Below are 22733 nucleotides of genomic sequence, written 5' to 3' on the forward strand. Positions count from 1 at the left end.
TTTTTTTTGTTATTTACATGGCCGAGAGGGGTCACTAAACTACAATACGTAACACTTGGTCGTAATTTGACACATTTCAAAACAACCTACCAGTATGTGGTGGTATTAATTGGACTATCTCAGCTTTTGATTAACCACGAAAATAAAAAATAAAAATTGACAACAAATATTCCGGAGGGGAGCAATCTTGGCCATGTGTTTGGTACAGTATTGGCAGCCATTCTCCTCTTGTTACTGTGCAGGGAGCATGCATGAGGTGGACAAAAAAACGGATGGAACAAAATTCATTTTCTTAAATGACTCTAATAATATTGAATATTCCCAGGACTTGTATTATGAATTAGATGTAATGCACCACTCATATTATTACTAAAAGTGGATTTATGTAATATTTTGGACATAAATACAACACGCAAGAAAAACTACAACAATTTTCCATTTATTTCAGTGGAGCCTGTTTAAAAGTGTTTGGGTAATTGTTGTTCAGTAGAGTGTGCAGATATGTTTGTGATGTGTATGACCGTGTTTTTCAAAAGTGGATTGTGCCTTGTGTTATCTGTCAGTGGTGGTGGTGAGGATTGTACATGAGATACTGTCTCTATGTGATGAGTTCATTAATTATGTGAGTTTTCTGGGGAAGGTGAAAGTTGTTTTACATGATTGATTGTATGGTTTAATTGTGGATGGCAGTATGGTAAATGTTGGCTGACATTGCCCATGCTTAAAAATGCACTTATGGTCCCAGAAGAGTTTCTGCAGTGGAAAGTAAAATGTTGACGCTCATTGGTCTGCTGAACTTCTCAGTTCTATCATTCAGGTTGGAAACAGTCCAGAGATAAAAACAGTTTGTTCTTGATTCTTTCATTAAACTCGCTCTGTTCTTTGGTTGTTAGTCATGATGTCTTTTACTGCGCCACAAGGGAAACAGATGCAGGTTTGTGTAGAATTAAATGTCTGTCCGTTGCTCTACTCAACTAGTTAGGTAGTCCCACTCACAATCTTTACTTTTTGTCAATGTCTCCTCTTTAAATGAGTTTTTCCATGCTTGCCTCTGCATAACTTTTGTGGTGCCTTGGCACTTCTTGAATTAAAAAAAAAAATCCACTGAACTGGCAGATGCTCTTTTCAGGTGAGTGGACAGCAACGCAAGTAAGCAGTAATAAAAAGGGGGAACAGTCCTGGAGGCACATCCATGTTGACTACACATTTACGTGTAATCCTCCCCATAAAATATGCGAGGAAGCAGCAACGAAAATATTGTGCCTTGCGTTGCTAAAAATTAAAGAAATTGGATGTGTTTACAAGCTTTCATTTTTTTCATTGCTGAGTGACAGAGTTGCTCAGTTCAGCGCAAACCCAGAAGCTTCACTCCTTTTACAGAAAGACCGAACAGCACAAAAATCCTAAAAGCTCGTTCTAAGCAAAGGCTCAGTTCTTTCTTTACGTGAGCTCTTTTTATCTTAAGAGTGACAGACGCATGTGCGAACACCCTGTGTAAGCAAATGATTTCGACAAAGTGTGTGAAACATGATAGCAACAGCATTTTGAACGATTCCAAGTAAATGGTAAAAGCAAATAGTCCCACCTGTACTGTCAGATGGAGGCGTAATGGAAAGGGGAGCTGCTGGATGCCTCATTTTAACAGCTTTCACTCTTCAAACAAGTATAAAATGAAGTTAACAATGTTATCAATGAGTTCCATCCATCCATCCATTTTCTTGACCGCTTATTCCTCACAAGGGTCGCGGGGGCTGCTGGCGCCTATCTCAGCTGGCTCTGGGCAGTAGGCGGGGGACACCCTGGACTGGTTGCCAACCAATCGCAGGGCACACAGAGACGAACAACCATCCACGCTCACAAGCACACCTAGGGACAATTCGGAGCGCCCAATTAACCTGCCATGCATGTCTTTGGAATGTGGGAGGAGACCGGAGTACCCGGAGAAGACCCACGCGGGCACGGGGAGAACATGCAAACTCCACCCAGGAAGGTCCGAGCCTGGACTCGAACCGGAGACCTCAGAACTGGGAAGCGGACGTGCTAACCACTCGACTAGTTATCAATGAGTTGTCACACTAAAACACTTAACCTTAGTTTTGGTCTCAAATTAGGATGCATAGTGGTGACCAGGGCTGGAAGGGTTTCCTTAAAAATGTATTTCAATATGGTTACTATTAATAGTAAAAAAAAAACAAAAAAACAAAAACAAAACATATCTATATCTATCTATCTATCTATCTATCTATCTCTCTCTCTCTCTCTCTCTCGCTATATATATATATATATATATATATATATATATATATATATATATATATATATATATATATATACACAAAATGTAGTTCAGATTAATAGTTGTGTTAGTAATGTTTGTACCAATGTAAATAATTACATGATACTTGAAACTAAACCTCCTTTGTAAAAAATATCACTGGAGCTGTGAATTGTTGACATTGTTGATTCAAAAATATTCACAAATAAATAAATGCAAACATTGCAATGCCTGTGCCAACTGCAATAACTAAATCTGGAGGGATTATCAAACCAGTGTGTTAAGGGTCTGCGGTGGAAAAGTAGTTGTTCAAGTTTCACAGCTTCAAAATGAGGTATATTGTTGTTTATGTCTGAATGAAAAGCCAAGTATGTTTACTGACATGAGGAAACAGAATTTTTGAGGCACAGGGATTATTTACTGTAAATAATTCATGACAAGCTGCCAGCCTTATTATTTTCTGATCGAGATGATAATCAGCTCTGTACGCTCTGCATATAAGAATGCATAGCTAACAAGGAAACCTATTAAGGTTTGACAAACTGGAGTGTTTAGAACTGTAAAACACAATGATATAAAACACTTGTATGTGTTTGTAATTTCTGGGAATGGACACATCATACGGTGAAGGTGACTGGATGAACATTCACTTTCCCATAATAATCCAGTATGATAGTCATCCTAAGTAAGTAATTGGGTTGGGGACCAGAGAGAGAAAACATGTTGTTTCACTGCTTCATGCTAATTTCTCTATAGAATCCAAAATAAAATAACTTTATTTGTAGTGCTGTCAAAGTTAAAGCGTTAACTAATTAATTAATCATAAAAAAATATTGCATTAATCATTGTATTACCACAGATTAATCACACTATTAATTTTGACCGCAGATTATCCTTTTTAGCCGAGAGCGGATTGGTTACGTTAAAGGTAGCTGTTCGACTTTGAGCAATAAACATAACTACATGCATTAAAGTAAAGCATTTAATAATGTGTACATATGCCGTAAGTCATTTTTTCCCATTTTAAATTATGCAAATAATTAATTGATTAGAAAAAGCAGTGGATATACATTTTTGAAGATGTCCTCATAAACATTAAATGTCGAAAAAATTAGCACAACATGTGCGATTCAAATTTAGCGGGCAAAATATGTTGGGAAAAAAAGCCTTTTTAAGTCAGTGATTAATCATGATTAATCAAAATTCTAAGATGTGATTAATCTGTTAAAAAAAATTAAATTAATTTAAAAAATTGAATCGTTTGACAGCTCTATTTGTCACAAATCTAGGGCAGCACGTTGGCACTGGTTGGCACGTTCGCCTCCCAGTGCTGAGGACGCAAGATCGAGTCCTGGGGGGAGTTTGCATGTTCTCCCCGTGCCTGCATGGGTCTTCTCCGGGTACTCCGGTCTTCTCCCACATTCCAAAGACATGCATGGCAGGTTAATTGGGCGCTCCGAATTGTCCCTACGTGTGCTTGTGAGTGTGGATGGTTGTTCGTCTCTGTGTGCCCTGCGATTGGCTGGCAACCAGTCCAGGGTGTCCCCTGCCTACTGCCCGAGGCCGGCTGGGATAGGCCTCAGCACCCCCGCGAACCTTGTGAGGAGTAAGCGGTTGAGAAAATGGATGGGTGGATGTCACAAATCTAATGCTCAGCAACATTTGTTGTCTGCATTTAATCTATCGCAGAGGAACTGTACTAGGATCACACCCAGGTGTCAGTGCCAGTGGAATGATGAGAAAGCAACCCAATAATCATGTTTTTTTGTTTTGTTTTGTTTTTTTGTCATGGAGTGGGTGAGGATGGAGGGGTCATACCGTTTCTGAGTTTGCCTATTAAGTCCACACAGACATGAAAGAAATCCACAAAATGCCTAAAGAAATCAAACTAGTGTCTCAAACTAGTGCCTCAAAACAAGACGATTACGGTTTTGAATCTTCTGTAAATCATGTAAATTGGTGTTATACATTACATTGCTATCATATATTATTGAACAACAACCAACACAGTTCACACACACACACACACCAAAACATTTATTATTTCTTAACTCTTATTGATTAGAAAATTCTGGTCATGTCCCCACTGCTAGTCTGTGACCACGCCAAGCCCCTGAGAAAAGAAAAGGCTTCCATAGTTAACAAACGCTATTATGAGTGAGTTGATGTAATCTTCCTAAACACTGTTTCAAATGTTTAAGAAGCATTAATGTTACCAAAAAAAAAAAAAGGCGACAACGTGACTAGGTATTAAAATAGGCAGAAATTAATCTGTATGCAAACATCCTGTTGGCATTACATTAAGTTGTAAACAAGCAGGCATACTCAATTGTGTCTAATCTAATGTTATTGTCCGCACATGAAAAGAAATTTAAAAAAAAGTATAAACTTGAGGCGACAAAATGCCATGAGGCTCCTGGAGAGTCCAAAAGAGGTTTTGTGAGTCTAATACAGTTGATAGGTTTGCTCTCAAGCTTTTCAGCGCTTGAGATTGGTTAATAATTTTGCAAACAATAATAGACTGTGGCGACTGACCAATAGCATCAATTGGTGAAAAAATATGAAATAAACATATAAATACAGGATTTCAGCCCAAGTGTGGTGCTATATAATTATTTGGAGAATGTACCCCACCTCTTACCCAAATTCACCTTTCGCACTGATCTTTTACAAGATGAGGGTCATGGAGAAACTTGATCCATGCACCATCATATCAAGTATGAGGACCCTTATCGCCACTACTTATGCTTGGTGCAGTGGTTTTGACAGAACATACTGTAGTCTCCCATCCCATTAGTTTAATTCTAGTGGTTCTGCATCCAGCTTGAATAACTTCAGCACATCATTTTCATCACAATACATACTAAAATGGTACGGAATATCCTGAAACGTCACAGACATTTAAGTTTTATGGAGACCGCTTCCAGTCGGAATGAGACTTTTTATACATCTTTACAATTTGGCCCTGCAGCTTAGCGCAACCCCAACACTTCCAGCATGTAACTTCCACCAATATGGCAGTGCAGCGTGTTAATGAGGCAATTTGTGGAGCTGGTGTTATGTTTTTCATTATTGTACTCAGCCATCCAACACAATGCAATAAAACAAAAAAAAACAAGCAAACCTCATTTGATATGCTAACAACACGTGACTCAAGCAAAGCTGCATTAAAGGCTGCTCATGACTTTTTTCATTAATTTGTGTTTGAAATTGCCCCACAGAAAATGTTGCTACACAAGAAAATAATTTGCTGCTATGCACAATGTGAGTTATACCCTTCGATGAATGACCCATCAATACTTACACTACACCATGAGTGGGGTCAAAAATGACTGCAATTACAATGAATGCGTTTTGTGCCTTAAACTGGAAGAAATACATGATTTTGGTTAAAGATGGTGATTTTCGTTATTTGGTCACAAAAAAATTATTTCATGGTTGGCATATGAATTCAATACATTTTAATTCACATTTGCCTTTAATGAGCATAAAAAACATTTCTAGACAAGAAAATAGTTTGCTGCTATGCACAATGTGAATTGAAGAACGAGGAAATTATAAAATACAAATGATATTAATTATATAAAAATGGAAACCAATTGGTTGCTTATGTAAAATGTTTTATTTGCTCTTTTGTATTCAGAATTGGTTTTTAATCAAGCATTAAAAAAATATCAGAATACAGGATGTCATTTTTTTTATAGAATTTTCAGAAGGATAATCATACTGTATGTCATATTCACTAGCTGCAGCCCCCATTATTCTGTCATATTTTTATTATTTAATTACCATTGCTTCATGTCCCGGGAATTAACCTGCATAAAAAATGTTCTTCAAAATTACAACCTTGTTCCTCAAATGAAATAATCCATCCATCCATTTTCTTGACCGCTTATTCCTCACAAGGGTCGCGGGGGGTGCTGGAGCCTATCTCTGCTGGCTTTGGGCAGTAGGTGGGGTACACCCTGGAATGGTTGCCAGCCAATCGCAGCAAATGAAATCATTGATTAGCAAAAATGCTAAGACAGAAAGTAATTTTGAGCCTATCAGATGCTCTTTTAACTGCATTTTAGACGTCCTATTCTGGATAGCAGGATCAAACCTGGATAACCAGGACAAAACTGAAATTTAAGTCATTAGTCCTGAGGTCCAGGGAGACACACTTTGTTAGACTCTTAACTCTTTTTTTTTTTTTAATTTTTTTTTTTTTTTTTTTTTTTTTTTACAGACATGGTTGTGGAATCCAGGTCCAGGAAATTAAAACCCTGAAACACTTTGGCTTTCACTACAGTTGATTCTAAAATGTACACCCAGCAGTACATATTTCACCACCACTTGGTGCGGGTGCATTTTAGGGGAAGCTCAGCTTTCCTTGCAGTCTTAGAGCATTCACCACTGGTACAGCTTACTGTACAAGGGACTGACAGGACCTGTGTCTGGGTAGCTTTATTGTTAACTTCACAAACTATAATTCAACAGGGTCATGTCTTGTTGAGTGCAGTAAAACACCCCAGTGGCTTTTTTTTTTATTTATTCAAAATCCCAGTGTCCTACAGTATTTCACTTTTTTTTTTCTTTTCTTTTCAGCAGATGGGGTAATTTGGTGGAATTGTTATTGTAAGAGGACACGGTGAATTAGTCTATAAAGTGCCAAATGAGGACAATGTAGGACAACTGTGATTACATCTTGAATGAAGAGGAAAATTATTCTCGGGGCGATGGGTAGCCATCAAAGGAGACCGTAATGTCAGACTATCAATCTTCAGCAGCATTACAGATGCACAGAACAAAAACTTAAGACAAATTACGGCATCATTCATCTTCTTTATCACAATCACTACATCATTTTAGCAGATGGTGAGGTACACTATATTTTGGTCGCTACCTTGTCCGAGGACACACTTGTAGCGATAATTGGGTCGTCTTTTGGACGAATTAATAATCTGGACGTTACAGAGGTAAATTATATTTACCTCGATAACCTCTAGGGCAGACATGGGCATACTACGGCCCGCGGGCCATATACGGCCCGTTGGTCTTTTTAATCCGGCCCGCCAAACATCTCCCAGTTATATCAAAATATACCGGCAAACCTTGTTCATTTACTTTCCCCTGTAATGCCCACATTTCCCCAATAGATGGCGCGCTTGAGCATTTGCCCCCTTTTCTTCGCGGTTAAGCTTTTCCCAGGAGAAGCACTCTCCTCTGTTTCTGCGGTAAAGCTTTCCCCCTTCTAAAAACAAACATGAGTTTATCAAAGAAAAGAAAAGTCGACAGTGAGTGCCGAGTGTTTAAAACAGAATGGACAACAAAATATTTTTTCAAAGAAGTCCGATCAAAGGCTGTATGCTTGATATGTCAAGAAAGTGTCGCGGTTTTTAAGGAGTACAATATTAGCCGTCACTTTGCTACGAAGCATTCTAATTATGCCAGCAAGCTGTCGGCGCAAGAACGGGCAGCTACGGCTGAGAGGATGGCAGCCAATTTACTGTCCCAGCAAAAAAATTTTCACCGACAAACTGCGCTTCAGGAGTCAACTACCAAGGCAAGCATTTTGCTGGCATTCAAATTAGCAGCAGCTAGCAAGCCTTTCTCCGAAGGTGAGTTTTTGAAAGACTGCATGGTGGAGACTGCAGGTGTTCTGTGTCCGGAAAGTCAAGGCAAGTTCGAAAAAATCAGTTTGTCACGTCGGACTGTGACTCGCCGTGTGGAACTAATTGATGAACATATAGCTAGCCAGCTAAACAAAAAGGCAGAGTTCTTTCAGTTATATTCACTTGCACTGGATGAAAGTAATGACGTCAAAGACACAGCGCAGCTCCTAATTTTTATCCGAGGAATAAATGACAGCTTTGAGATAACGGAGGAGTTTTTGACCATGGAGTCCCTGAAGGGAACAACGCGGGGAGAGGATTTGTATGACAAGGTGTCTGCTGCAATCGAGAAACATAAACTACCTTGGAGTAAACTTGCCAATGTCACGACGGATGGATCACCAAATTTAACAGGAAAAAACGTTGGGCTGCTGAAACGAATCCAGGATAAAGTAAAAGAGGAAAACCCTGAACAGGATGTTATTTTCCTTCACTGTATCATCCATCAGGAATCACTTTGCAAGTCTGTATTGCAGCTTAACCATGTTGTGAATCCAGTTGTAAAACTTGTGAACTTTATACGCGCAAGGGGACTACAGCATCGTCAGTTCATCACGTTCCTGGAGGAAATTGATGCGGATCATCAGGACTTACTTTACCACTCTCGTGTCCGGTGGTTAAGTTTGGGCAAAGTGTTTCAACGCATTTGGGACCTGAAAGAGGAGATCTGCGCATTTTTAGAGTTCAATGAGAAATCTGACGAATTTCCTGAGCTACGAGACCAGAAATGGCTTTGTGATTTTGCGTTTGCTGTGGACGTATTTTCACACTTGAATGAGCTGAATGTCAAACTGCAGGGGAAAGATCAGTTTGTGCACGACATGTACAAACATGTTACAGCGTTCAAATCTAAGCTCATTGTCTTCTCCAGACAAGTTGCAAACACATCATTCACTCATTTCGCCACACTTGACACTCAGAAAGAGGCGACGCGATACGCAAAGAAATACAGCAAATCACTGGATGACCTGCACAGAGAATTCAGTCGCCGGTTCTCTGATTTTGAAAACATTGATGAGTCACTTCAGCTCGTGTCTTGTCCCTTCTCACAAGACCCTGAAACAGTACCACATGAGGTGCAATTGGAACTGATCGATCTTCAGTCTGACGCCACCTTGAAGGAAAAGTTCAACACTCTTAAACTTAACGACTTTTATGCTTCACTGAACGAAGCCACCTTTCCAAACCTACGGAGGACGGCACAGAAGATGCTGGCCTTGTTTGGCTCGACCTATGTATGTGAGCAGACATTCAGTGTTATGAACATGAACAAAGCCCGTCACAGATCCAGGATAACTGACCAACACCTCGGATCTATCCTGAGAATCGCCACAACAAAACTTACTCCAGACTTTGATGCACTGACAAAACAGGGAGATCAACAACACTGTTCCCACTGAAACTGATGGTGAGTTTTCCTGCTGTGTTTATTCAACTGAAATGTAATTAAATTAATCATTAATCATTAATAGGTCAAATCCTGTATGTAATTTATATAACACTCAATCCATCTGTTTTTGGCTCGGCCCCTCTGTCAAATTTTAGAACTCATTGTGGCCCGTGAGTCAAAAAGTTTGCCCACCCCTGCTCTAGGGGCACCACGTTGGTTTTGCTTTGGGTTAACAGGAGCAAACAACGACCAAAATCCTTCCTTCATCAATCATTTATAATCTAAAGTCGCCACACTCGATATTCAGTGGTTCGTTGTACTAACAAAAGAATAATAATCCACTCGGAAACACAGATGACTTAGGCGGAATAGAGTTAATAAAACATACATTTATTCACGATTGCTACACTACACAATCAAAACACTCCCTATCTAACTATTCTACCGTCAGAAGAAAAGAAATCAAATAAAGCGAATGAAAATAAGGAAGGAATGCGAATGAATAAGGAAACAGGGAAAAGAGAAATTTGACCTGCCAGATTTGTGATATGTTTCAAACGTAAGTGGCACACAGTGGATACGCCGAGGTAGAAATCAAACGCACACTTACGAGAATCGTTTGCGTCGAACGAGCAAAAGGGTCTTGTGAAAAAGGGGGAAAAATAGTCAATGTTCGTTGAAAAAAAGCAAGAAAATCAAAAAAGGGTTTATTCCACAGGTGAGCAAGGGAAGCCGCTCGGGGGCTGACGTAGTTGCGCGGCTCGTCCCTTGATTGGTCGGCGACTCGGCGAGGTTGGTTCTCTGGCAAGGTTGGTTCTGCCGGACAGCTGTCCGACTCCAGGTGTTGGAGCTCGGTCCGCTACGCGCTTGCGTACGGGGAAGGCCAGCCCTTGGAGGTGAGCTAGCACCGCGGCGGGGCGCCACCGAATAGCAGGTGGTGCGGAGCGGCTTAGGTGCACAACCTTGAGTCCGGCGGTACATAGCAAGTGTACCCCGGGGCCGCTGAGCTCGCCGCTGGCGGGCAATCACCGATGGTGAAGGAAAAAAGGGAGTAAAAGAGTCTTTGGGGTCAGCGTTGCAGTTTGCACCTGCTTTGGCGTGGCGTGGAGCGAGTGTCTGCTCTCGGCAACGGTTGCTGCCAGAAAAAAAAAAGGCCACGTGGTTGGCAAGTTTCTTGGAACAAAGAGTTCGAGCAGGCTGGGACACTTGCAGGTCGTTAGCCTGAGGATGATGATGTTGGAAGAGAGTTTTTGGAAGAGAGCAAGAGGCAGAGCGAGGGGTCCCCTCATCTTTTTAAAGTCTATGGGCGGGGCTTCAGTAGGTGGTGGCACACCCTTCTGTTTGCTCGCGCAGACTTTAAAAAAAAAAAAATTATTAAAGGGATTAATAATTTGGCATTAAATTTGGTCAGTCTGGCAAATCAGTTTTCCCACACAACCCGTTTAACACACATCGTAATTAATGCATCATAAACTAACTTGTGAGGTAACTTCTACTTGTCTAATCTGACTGAACTGAGAGATATTGATTATCTTTCATTCTTTATGGAGTACAAATGAAATAGGATGTTGATACACACAAAGACATAACATGAATCATTCGTAGTTCAGTTGTCTGTCAAGAATTATCATGGTATAAATGTGTGAAATGCGGTTACTTATATGAATTGTCACTAAGGATAGTTCCAGGTTTCACCACTTGACGGTGCTGTTGCCCCGTCTAGACGTTCCAGGTGTGCCAGTTTGGAAGGGCGAGACGCCAGAATATCCTTAGTGATTGATAAGAAGTCATGAACATTCCTTTGATCGGTCATTTGTGTATTCCAAACCATTGGAGCCATTTGTTCGGGCTCCGGGAAGACGGGCTTGAATACACTCCTTCGGCAGACGCATAAATTTCTTTATCACCTGGTCAGCGGCTTCAAAAGAGCTTTGTTGGTGGTTGGGTGACCACCTGCAGAGCTAACCAAGCTTAGATCCTGTCTGGGCAGTGGAATATTTATGCAACTGCAGAGAATTTGCTTTAGAAGAAGCAAACTTAAAAAAAATTAGAGAGTAGACTGGGCCATAGGCAATAGTTGTTACACACATAATATATTTATGCTAATTGCTAATGATAGTAACTTCCTTGTCTTTGTGCCCATAATGAACTTCATTATCTTAATTTATTCACAGAAGACACAATGAAATTGCTTTCACACTTTGGTTCAGGTTCAGTGCTTCTGATTTTGTAATCGACTTGGTTTGCATTTAGCGGTCTTAACATCATGAGCTGTATCGTTTGAATACAGTACAACAGAGCCTCTTGCAATGGAAAACAGTGCTGACATGGAAATGTGAAAAACAAGTGATTGGCCACCTATCAGAGCTGGGATTTGTTAAAAATTGTACTCAAGTAAGGAGATTGTTTTGTCACAATAATAGGACTCAATTGAAAGTAAAAAGTATTCGAAATGATTATTTGAGTATGAATAAGTAAATATTAAGTGAAAAAATTACCCAAGTACTCATGACTGGTGAGTTGTTTCAGAGGTTTATTTTTTTTTTCACCATGAGAGCAAAAAACAAAAGTAAAATCAATAACCGCGGCAGGTAAAACAATAAATAAAATCGATATGATATTTAAAGGGCCAGTCTGCCGGTTTGACTCTGGAAAAGGCACTTTTTAAATACAGGATTTAAACAAACTACTTCTTAATTTACAGATCAGGGACTCACTCATTCACACATGGAAGCTTCTGTGTGTGAGTGAGTGAAAAAAATAAAATAAAAATCCGTGCGTGCTTTCAAATTGCTGCGGGCTGACGTTACACAGCCGACAAATTCACCCATCCCCGCTTGCGACACGCCACCTCCCGCCCTGCGATTGGCTGGAGCGGTGTAAACACTGTCTTTCCACAGAAACGTCCCGCTGTTTACAAAACAAACAAAAATGGCAAAATACAGGCTGGGTTAGGACAAAATCACCACCAGAAATGAAGACAAGCCCTGATCTGTAAATTAAGAAGTAGTTTGTTTGTTTAAATCCTGTATTTAAAAAGTGCCTTTTCCAGAGTCAAACCGGCAGACAGGCCCTTTAAAAAAAAGGAACCCATCAATGGCATCTGTTAATTTTACAAATAGGAGCTTCATCAAAGAAGGAGATCTGGCTTCTTCAGGATTCTATGAAGTCAGTGTTGGCGTGGGTCCCCTTGACAGAAAAAAAAGTCATTGAGGTGATGTGGAATTTATACATCAAAATAGGAGTCATCACCACACCAGGATACTGCAATATTCTGTGAACTATTTAAAACAATAGCAGCAATACATGCTTAGTGTCCAACAAGAAATATTTACTTTATTCACCAAAATGACTGAATGAAGAAGCCTCCTGTTTACAAAGTTTATTGATACTCTGATTCCAATGAGAATAAGGGGAGCTGCTTCGACTGGCTGAGAGTCGGCTGTGTTCCATCCCACAACAGTGCAATCGCCCACCCAATTCTACCTGTTTAAAGTCTAGGAAAATACCAAAAGAAAGAGAACGCCACCTGTGCACACAATTAAACTGCGCTTTGTGCTAGACTTGCACTGGGCACAAAAATCGGCCTCCAAGTGTTGAAAAACGGCTTGTTCTCTTTGGCAGTGCATTGCTAATGACTTAACAATATGTTTTTTAATTTGTTTCCCAAAAAGTGATATTTTTAGAGATAAAATGATTCCGCCTAACACCAGCCATTGTTTATTTTTTTATTTTTTGGCGTAGACAGATAATAAAGAGGACTGTATTTCACATATTATAATGGCATTTCAAGTCTTTTCTTGTTTCTTCAGCAGGAGGTATTTAATGACATATATGCTCACCATATAAGACCCGCCCTCCAAGGACAGCAACATTCACAGCCATGACCTGATGTGCTGTGCATGGCCCTTCACCTTTGAGGTGCAGATGACCGCCTTGTTCCACTGACTGAACATTTGAGCACTTGCAAAGATAGCTGTACATTTAAAAGTCAGTCCCATGTGATGTGATTTTTGCACGATATAAATGAAGGAATCAAACTGGGGGTTCCCATGTTCTAGGTTCTAGGTCACTGTATTCAAAGATATTTGAAACAATTGAAATCATAATTGTAACAGTATTGTCAGGGTTACCTGTTTGACATCTATTAAACACGACACAAAAAGGAGAGAAAACACTCAGTTCAGGGCTCGCGAGGAGAGAGGAGAGGAACTGACTACACTACATACATAGGAGTGATACAATTCACTCCTGCACTCTCTGAAGATTCCTCTCCTCACCCTCTCTATTTATTTGGTTTTCCACGCCCTTTCCACGCCCCTAGTTACATGGGTGTTACAACCCTAAAAATGCAAATGCAAGGCATAGTTGGAACACTTGTTGGAATACTTGTTTGTCTATGTGTTGTTCATGTGAGTGGAAGATTGCTGAGTACGTGTGGTCAAATTTGCAATAATTTCTTAACAGAAAACAGGCGACCTCAGCAGACTGGCTTGAACTATTCTACTGCGTTAGATGTTGTGGTTCTTCAGCTTTTGAGACAGATTCAAATAGCCAGGCTATGTGAATGTGAGTGGGAACAGAGCAAAGCATTCTTCACTGCAAGTAGAAGCAATTCTTTTTTGCAAGTAAGGCAGTCTTCATTGCAAGCAGAAGCAATACTTCATTGCAATAAATGAGAACTTATTCCTACAAGTATATTTAAACAATTACAAATTAACCTCTTACTGGCAACACCTAAAGGTAACGAGTAAACAAAAATGGATCTCTTGTTATCAATATCACCATCATCATCATCATCATCATCATCATCATAAATCATCATGAAGCATCATAAATCCATAATGCTATAAAAAAAATTACACAAGAATACCAAGTAGGCTAATGTGTATGGTTATACTGTAATTTATTATGATTTTATTATCAATGTTTTTTTTTTTTTTCTGAGACTAAATAAAAATAACTAAAAAAAATAACTAAATAATGATGGTAAGAGATTGAAACAATTCAATGTTTGCTCAAGAAACATCTTCCATAACAAATCTCAGAACATTTTCTATAATAGAAACTTTAGAAACAGAAAGTGATGTGTAACTTAAATGAAATATAATTCGATAGAGCCCAGCACGCTCGTGAACCTCGTGAGGATAAGCGGCTCAGACAATGGATGGGTGGATGTTAAATATAATTTTAAAACACTAACTTTTTACTTTAATCAATGTTGTATGCTGAAGATATTGTAATATTTTTGATGTAACGGCACAAAAAAGTTTATTACATTTGGTCCTTAAGAATCACTGAAACGAGGAATAAAAATAAATAACAAAAGAAGAAATCAAACTACTAGGAAGATTGGTTTATTATCAGTGCAGTGAAGCTGCTCTATGTTGAATGTGACCTTTTATGCCAGACACAATTACTGTCTACACATCCCTCCATTTTTTAGCGCATATCATGTTCAGGGTGAGCTGGAACACATTCCAGCTGATTTTGGGCCGTATGAACTGTAGACAAATAATGATTCACACTTGCATTCACAACTTGGGGAAATATAGAGTCCAGTAATATCGTTCTAATAAACATATTGGGCATGTTTTTGGAATGTGGGAGGAAGCCGTAAAATCCTGCAATAACCCATGGAAAACGAGGAGTAATAGGAGCATAGGTACTCTGCACAGAATCCTTTCAACATCTGTATGGCAGACGTGCTAACCACATGCTTGACCATACTGTCCCACTGTACACAGTACTGTGAATAAACTGATTCACAAACAGACTCATATGCATACAGATGGACCCACATTATCCTGTTCTTACACTCATAGCTTGATGATTCAATCCAAAATTGTTTACATTTTTCAAAATGACGGCTCAAATTCAGTGTGTTTTGTAGTGTTGCTGTTGTTATTAATTTCCAGTCACTTAGGTAGTGTGTATGGGAGCAGACACACCTTAGTGACTCAATGACAATCAGCAAGTTTCTTAAATGCAGGAGCAATAAGTATATGCCAGAGTATGTAAACAAAAACAAACGAGAACCTAAAGAAGAACCCAACAGATGCAGCTGAGACCAAGGAGCTATTTCACAAAACTGGAATTGAGATAAGAGACAAAAGAGAGGCTCGAGTAAGTTTAGTTATGAGGATGGTCACAAGTGGGATATATCCGAGTTGGTTTTTCCCAGTTCCGACCTGAAAGCGTTTGTGGCGAAAGTAACCAACCAAAATGTTTTTTTATTTTGGTCCTCAAAAACACATTTCGACCTCCAGCAAACTTGCCTTCTTGCAAGAAAGCTATCTAGTTTTCTACTCGAGTAAATTGTGTTATACCATTCACGGTCTCTGTTTCCAAAGGGGTCGCCATTGTAGAGTGACGTTACATTGTAGTCCGTCAATAAATTTGGGTTCCTTTTTTTCCCCTGACTTTGCAAGTGGGATTTCCAAGTTCAAGGGGGCGTTCCCGGACCTACCTGGCTTAATGTGTTACATATACAGTCAAACCTCGGTTTTCGAACACTTATGTTCTCAACCAAACCGGTTTTCCACCAGAAAATTCCAGAATTTTAGGTCTCAGAACTCGTCCAAAAATTCGGCTCGCAACCAAACTGAAAAAAGCCGAGCGTACCTGAAAGCGACTCACTTGGGAGCCGAGCTAACTCGAATGCCCAGGATGCTTCCTCCGTAGCACATTCGTGTTCAAAGTTCATTTGGAGCAGACCTGTTCATTATTTACGCAAATCTTTTTTTTTTTAGTTTTGCATCGTGTATTAGCCCCTAATCATGGGTCCAAAGAAAGCGTGCAAGTGGTAAAGCTGGTGAAGAAAATAGGAAAGTAGTGCGCAGAACTATTGAATTTAAAAAAGAAATGTTTGCATTTTGTTTTGTTTTTTCATCATTTTAGATAGGATATCTAAATAAAACAGTGTCTATTTCTACCCTTTTCTATTTATGGTAAACAGTCTACAGTGCAGTTTATGGTGTAAAATAGCACAAAAAAAAAAACACTTGGAATTTTTTTTTTTTGACTTGGAATGGATTAAAATTATTTACATTAATTCTAATGGGAAAAATTGTTTTGGATTTCGAACAAATCGCTTTTAAAAACAGCCTTCTGGGATGGATTATGTTCAAAATATACGCCAGATACGTCAGATGAGGTTGAACAGGTGCGATTATGTCAAGCCAGGTGTAACAATCCTGATAAATGTGTGTCCATGTTTTCCTTGAAAAAGCAGCTCACAGATTTACGTGCAAAAACGGATTCCTCAGTTTGTATTATCGTCATTATCTCTGTTTGCTGCTGTATGCCCATATTCATCCTTTTTTTTCCACGCCTGTCAATGTTCATACAGCACAAACATAACTGGAGAAAAGAAAATTTGGCAACAAGCCAAAATATAAGATCATTTTGCAGACTTGCAGCCTTGATAAATTGTTTCTAGCAATATAAACATAAAATGACATATAAAATGACAACATATAAGTAACATGTGAAGGTGCCTCTATCATTAATATTGCTTTCACTAATTTTAGCAGTTAAAAAATGGCACATGCATCTGCCACATGAGGTGGCAGAATTAACTAAAGGAGCTGCCACTTTAATTAAATAGGGAGAGGCCAAAGCACTGACTCTGCATGTCCCACCTTCTGAATTGTAGCCTACCAATATTCCTATTCTGATGACGATTTGATTTGTAGTCTTCATAAAATCCCTGATTACTGGTATTATTTTTGTGTAGGCTGTCTGGAACGTGCAAAATTTTTCATTTGTTTAGTTTTAAAAATGGGACAGAACATATTAATGAACATTTACATAGTCATGTTTGGGATTATAGCTGTTTTACTAATTTGCATCCCTTGTCCCAATGAAAAAACTAACTGAGAGAAAAAGCTTAGAAAAGCTTTTTTTTTTTTTTTTTTTTTTTTTTTTTTTTTTTTTTAAATTGAAATGTATTATAACTGGAGAAAACACTGGTTTCAAAAGGGCATGTCTGTTGACTGAGCAGGATGACTAAAACCTGCCTGTTAGCCTGGTCGGGAGCAGGTTAGCTTCACAGAATAAATCCATCCATCCATCTTTTTTCTTGACCGCTTATTCCTCACAAAGGGTTGCGGGGGTTGCTGGAGCCTATCTCAGCTGGCTCTGGGCAGTAGGCGGGGGACACCCTGAACTGGTTGCCAACCAATCGCAGGGCACACAGAGACGAACAACCATCCACACTCACAAGTACACCTAGGGACAATTTGGAGCGCCCAATTAACCTGCCATGCATGTCTTTCGAATGTGGGAGGAGACTGGAGTACCCGTAGAAGACCCACACGGGCACGGGGAGAACATGCAAACTCCACCCAGGAAGGCCGGAGCCTGGACTCGAACCCGAGTCCTCAGAACTGGGAGGCGGACGTGCTAACCACTCGCCCACCGTTCCATGGTAATTTACGTGGCTCCACTTTTGTGTCACCGAATCATGGCTAAATTAATCCAGGATAACCAATAAATCACGGCTCAATCCGCTAGCTAGGTTTTGTGAAATACCCCCCAGGAGTGCTGATGTAAATAAAAATGAATACATACATTTAAAAATACAAACTAATACAAAAATAATATGTTAAAAAGATAAATCAATGAACAAATAAATACAAGATTATAAGAAGAGTTTTAAGAAATTATTTCAACGAATTTTGTGTTATGTCAGCTCCAGGTTGTTCCAACATCGAGGGAGCTCTACAGCGTATGCTACATTGCCTTAGTTTTAATCCTCAACATTGGAACAACCAGGAGCACCTCAGCCAATGATCTGGGGCTGTGGACTGGCTCATAGAGTGAGAAAGGTTTGACTATATAGCTTGGAGCCAGGACCATACGCACATTAAATGTAATCATTAAAATCTTCAAATTGATTCGATAACAAACGGGAATCCAATGTGAGTGAAGCTAAAATTGGAGTGATATGATGTTTATTTTACTCTGTGAAAAGCCGAGCTGCAGCATTCTCAGCTTGTTCGATGTGAGAAAGTGATTTATTTTTATTAATGCAGCAGAGGATATGTAGGAGGATATGTTATAGCTGGATCTTTAAAAGGTCAATCGGATGCTCACAAAATGTCATTACAGCAAAAACCTTTGTATGGTCTTTTAATCTAATGATTGATTGGTTTGACTGCATTGATGTTTATGCATGTATCCAGCTTATCAGATTTTGATATCCAGCATGTATATGTTCGGATGTGTCCTGTATCTGCACCTGGCAGTCTGTGATGTTTCATTTTTCTGTTCATGCAGCAACTATGCAGGCTCCCATCTAATGAGATGATTACTGCATGGAGTGTATGCATGGCATGTTGTGCATGGCTCTCTTGACTCCACTAATGGCGCTGATCAGAGCTGAGAGAGAGCGAAATGATGGGTCAGGATGTGCAGGGATGTGGGTTTTTTTTTTTTTTTGCTTGGAAACAATGCTGCTGTGTGATTCGACTATCTCTCTGGGAGTTCAAAAAAAGGCTAGAGGCGTTGGGAATGTAATGCTTTTATTCAAAAAAACAAAAAACAAAAAAAACTTCAGATAATGGTCAAGCTGTCACAAAGAGTCAGTATCTCAATTACTTTCTTCCATTACACATAATAAAACAGACTTACAAAGAATTTTTCACTACAGGTGCACAACATTGTAATGCTATGATGTTTGGCTTTCTTTTCTATTTTTTCTTTTTAGATTGTACACCGTACTCCTCATTGATTTATTGATAAAGTACAAGGATGCCAGGATCAGAAGGTCTGCCATAATTTCCCCTTAACGTTACAAACTAAATAAACAAAATCCAATAGTTGTAATATTTATAGTGTTATACTGTCTAATGGTCATAAAATTTGAATTATTTGCAGCTAAAACTACTGCAAATATCAACTGGTAATCTGTCTACCTTTTTTCTTAGAATTTTAGTCCAAATTTCCCCTCAAGCGCTTAAATCACAAACACCTTATCAGAAGTATGGTATGTATGAGAAGTAATGGGTGAGTTTATTATTATTATTATTTAGCTTTTTGGTTTACAGAATAACACAAATTATGAGTGTCACAAAGCACAAATAAAAGAGACACTATGTTTCGAACAGAACTTCTTTGCAGCAAGCTAGGATCAAGACCAGCGGTGTCCAAACTACGGCCTGGGGGCAATTTGCGGCTCGCGACATATGCTAAAAATGGCATTTGACTCAGTTCAAATAAAATAAACAAAACAAAAAGGTTTGGAAATGGTCAAAGTAAGAAGGGAGGGTGTCGGAAAAACAGGTGCCATTAAAGGTTATTTTAGTTCACTAAAACTAATTAAAAAACAAACTAAAATTCAAAAAACAATATTGTTACCAAAATAAAATAAAAACGAAAATGCATTTTAAAAAACGAAACCTAACTGAAACTACATTTTATGTTTACAAAACTAACTAAAAGTAACTCTAATTATAGCAAACGTCCTTCGTTTTAGTCTTTGGTAATTAATTGAATGCATGATCCTTTGGAGATGATTTTAAATGTGATTTTTAGTCAATTTATTTTGATATAAACCGGAATAATGACGTTTGAAAGTATGTCACACAGACGTGACGTTATCTAGCAGCAGCTAATAGAAAAGCACCAAAAGATGACATTGCTCCCATGGTGTTTTTTAAATATTGTGCACAAGTAATACACATAAAAAAAAAAAATAATAATAATACTAATACGAACAAACTAAACTAAAAATTAAGCAATAAATTAATTTTTTAAATAACTAAACTAATAAAAACCACCCTGAAATCTAATAAAAACTAACTAGAATGAAAAATTCCAAAACTATAATAACTCGACTGCCATATTACAAATAAATTGGTTTACATACTGTAGCATTTTTCTAAATATGCAAAAGCACAAATAAATTATTTGTACAATTTTTAGGACTAAACACAATTTCTCTTCAATTATGTGGCCCTTGCGTCCTTCTGATTTTCTGTGTGTGGCCCTCAAATGAAAAAGTTTGGACACCCCTGATCTAGACTATCCATTATTCATATCTCTCTCTCTCTCTCTCTCTCTCTCTCTCTCTCTCTCTCTCTCTCTCTCTCTCTCTCTCTCTCTCTCTCTCTCTCTCTCTCTCTCTCTCTCTCTCTCTCTCTCTCTATATATATATATATATATATATATATATATATATATATATATATATATATATATAGTCCATTTATCAAAATGAAGTCTATATCTCTACTTTAAGTAATGCTTTTGGTCAATTTCTAGCAACTTTAGTGGCTTCATAACCTTTTGAGGAATGGTTTTGTTGTTAAGATGACTTATATAATGAAATGAAATTTGTCAATGCCATGTTGATGCATTAGTTTGTGAGGAGCAAAAATGTGGCCTGACATCTACCGCTGTCTTGCAGATTCTTGTTGACACTAACAATATCATTCGACTGACAATACAACATGGAGTAAAATGTATTATTTAGCGTACCTGGAAAATGTCATGTTAAATTATGGGTAGCCTGCCAGACAGGCAATCATGTGAGCTATAGCTATTGTCATAATGATGTTTTTAATAGGCTCCAACAGTACGCACACGTGCACGCACGCACGCACACATACATCCTGTATTATGCATGTGAAATTGTGCAATCTTTGCACTTCATGTTTCCAGCACTACCTCTGCGTCGCTTTTGCATGTGACATCATCATATTACGTGAGACCTGGGAAGAGTTCAGCTCAGAAAGCACCAAATTTGGTGCACTACACACAATTAGCACAACCACGCACACGTGATGCAGAACATCTCATATCCTGTGCAAAATGAATCCCTCTTGTAAATATGATAAACCCATGTATATAAAACATCTTATGTTACCATATGAAATACACGATTCATAAGGTGCAGCTTACTGTAAGCGAAATAAAGTGCAAATATATAACAAATGGTAAACTAATCAAACACAAGTTCAATGCTCCACACTCGTGAAAATAGGATTTATTTCTCTTCACCAAAATCAGTCACAAGATGTGCAACAATGTGAGACCAGAAAATAGACAAATACTGTACTACCATTTTTTTCCCTCCTCCCTCTTGGGAGCTACATCTAAAATGTTGACAGCTGTGCGAATATCCGTGCGTGTGTGGTTATTTGGCCTTGGTGTTGGGATGAGGGTGACTTGGTGGACATACAGCTGTATCCTTTAAAATGTGACTTGAAGTACTCAATCATCACTGTATATTGGGATCTGTTTGAAAAAAAGTTCAACCAAAAAAGTTGGAAAAAAATACTGTACTACCAACACAGGTAACACAGGCTAAATCTTTAATTTAGCCTCTCTCAGCGTCAATTAGTAGTTGATGATATTATAAACTCATGTTGCATGAATTTCATTCGACAAACGTGGTCATCTTCTTCTTTCAGGACCTTCTCCTTTCAGGTCTTCCTCGACCTCCTGCTCGTCCTCCACGGATTCCCCCTCTCACCCTCACTTTTCTTCCTCTAACGCCGGGGGTCTTTGGGATGACACTGTTCCCTGTGGTCCTGGGCCGTCATTCCTCTCAGTGTGTTTGAGCCCCTCCTGGGTGCCTTTCCTCACATGGTTTCTCTGTGCCTCGGCATGTTTTGTGTGTGTTTAAGACCATGGGGAGGGGTGGGTTTTGTTTTTATTGTACTATAGATGTTTTTTAATTGTCTAGCACAGTGGTATCCAAACTACGGCCCGGGGGCCATTTGCAGCCCGCCGTCCATTTTTCAGTGGCCCGCGACATATGCTAAAAATGGCATTTGACTCAGTTCAAATAAAATTTGAAAAAACAACAATGTTTGGAGATGGTCAAAGTTAGAAGGGAGGGTATCGAAAAACAGGTGCCATTAAAGGTGCTTTTAGTTATCTAAAACAAGGGGTGTTAAAAAAAAAATCGATTCGGCGATATATCGCGATACTACATCGCGCGATTCTCGAATCGATTCAATTAAAAAAAATCGATTTTTTTTTTTTTTTTTTTTTTTTTTTTTTTTAAGAGCTCAGAATTGTTCATTCGGTAGTCTTACCGATTCAACGTCTTATCATCATTGCCTTTTTTTTTCTTTTTTTTTGTGTGTGTGAATCGATTTTTAAACTTCCATTTTTAATGGAAAAATATTCAACAAAACGTCTGACTTCGGGTTAGGATTCACACCTTGAGCATGGAAGAATGTTATATGAACGGAACATTAAGCCTTAATATTTGATTTTAATGCTGTTCAAACATGAAACAGATTACAACCTCTATAAGACTGAAATTTCAGATAAATAAATAATACATTTTCATATAAATCTTACACTCTACAAGCTTACTGATTAGTATTTTCTAAATTTGAATGAAAAAAAATCGCAACAATCGACTTATAAATTCGTATCGGGATTAATCGGTATC

The 22733-nt window shown here is 38.7% G+C and overlaps 1 pseudogene; it reads left to right on the forward strand.

Annotated features, from left to right (window-relative positions):
- The first annotated feature begins 7841 nt into the window (after positions 1 to 7841).
- On the forward strand, positions 7842 to 9517 carry LOC144021003 (general transcription factor II-I repeat domain-containing protein 2 pseudogene; annotated as a pseudogene).
- The last annotated feature ends 13216 nt before the right edge of the window (positions 9518 to 22733 follow it).

This window comes from Festucalex cinctus, chromosome 6, assembly GCF_051991245.1.
Source record: "Festucalex cinctus isolate MCC-2025b chromosome 6, RoL_Fcin_1.0, whole genome shotgun sequence".
Taxonomy (NCBI): Eukaryota; Metazoa; Chordata; class Actinopteri; order Syngnathiformes; family Syngnathidae; genus Festucalex; species Festucalex cinctus.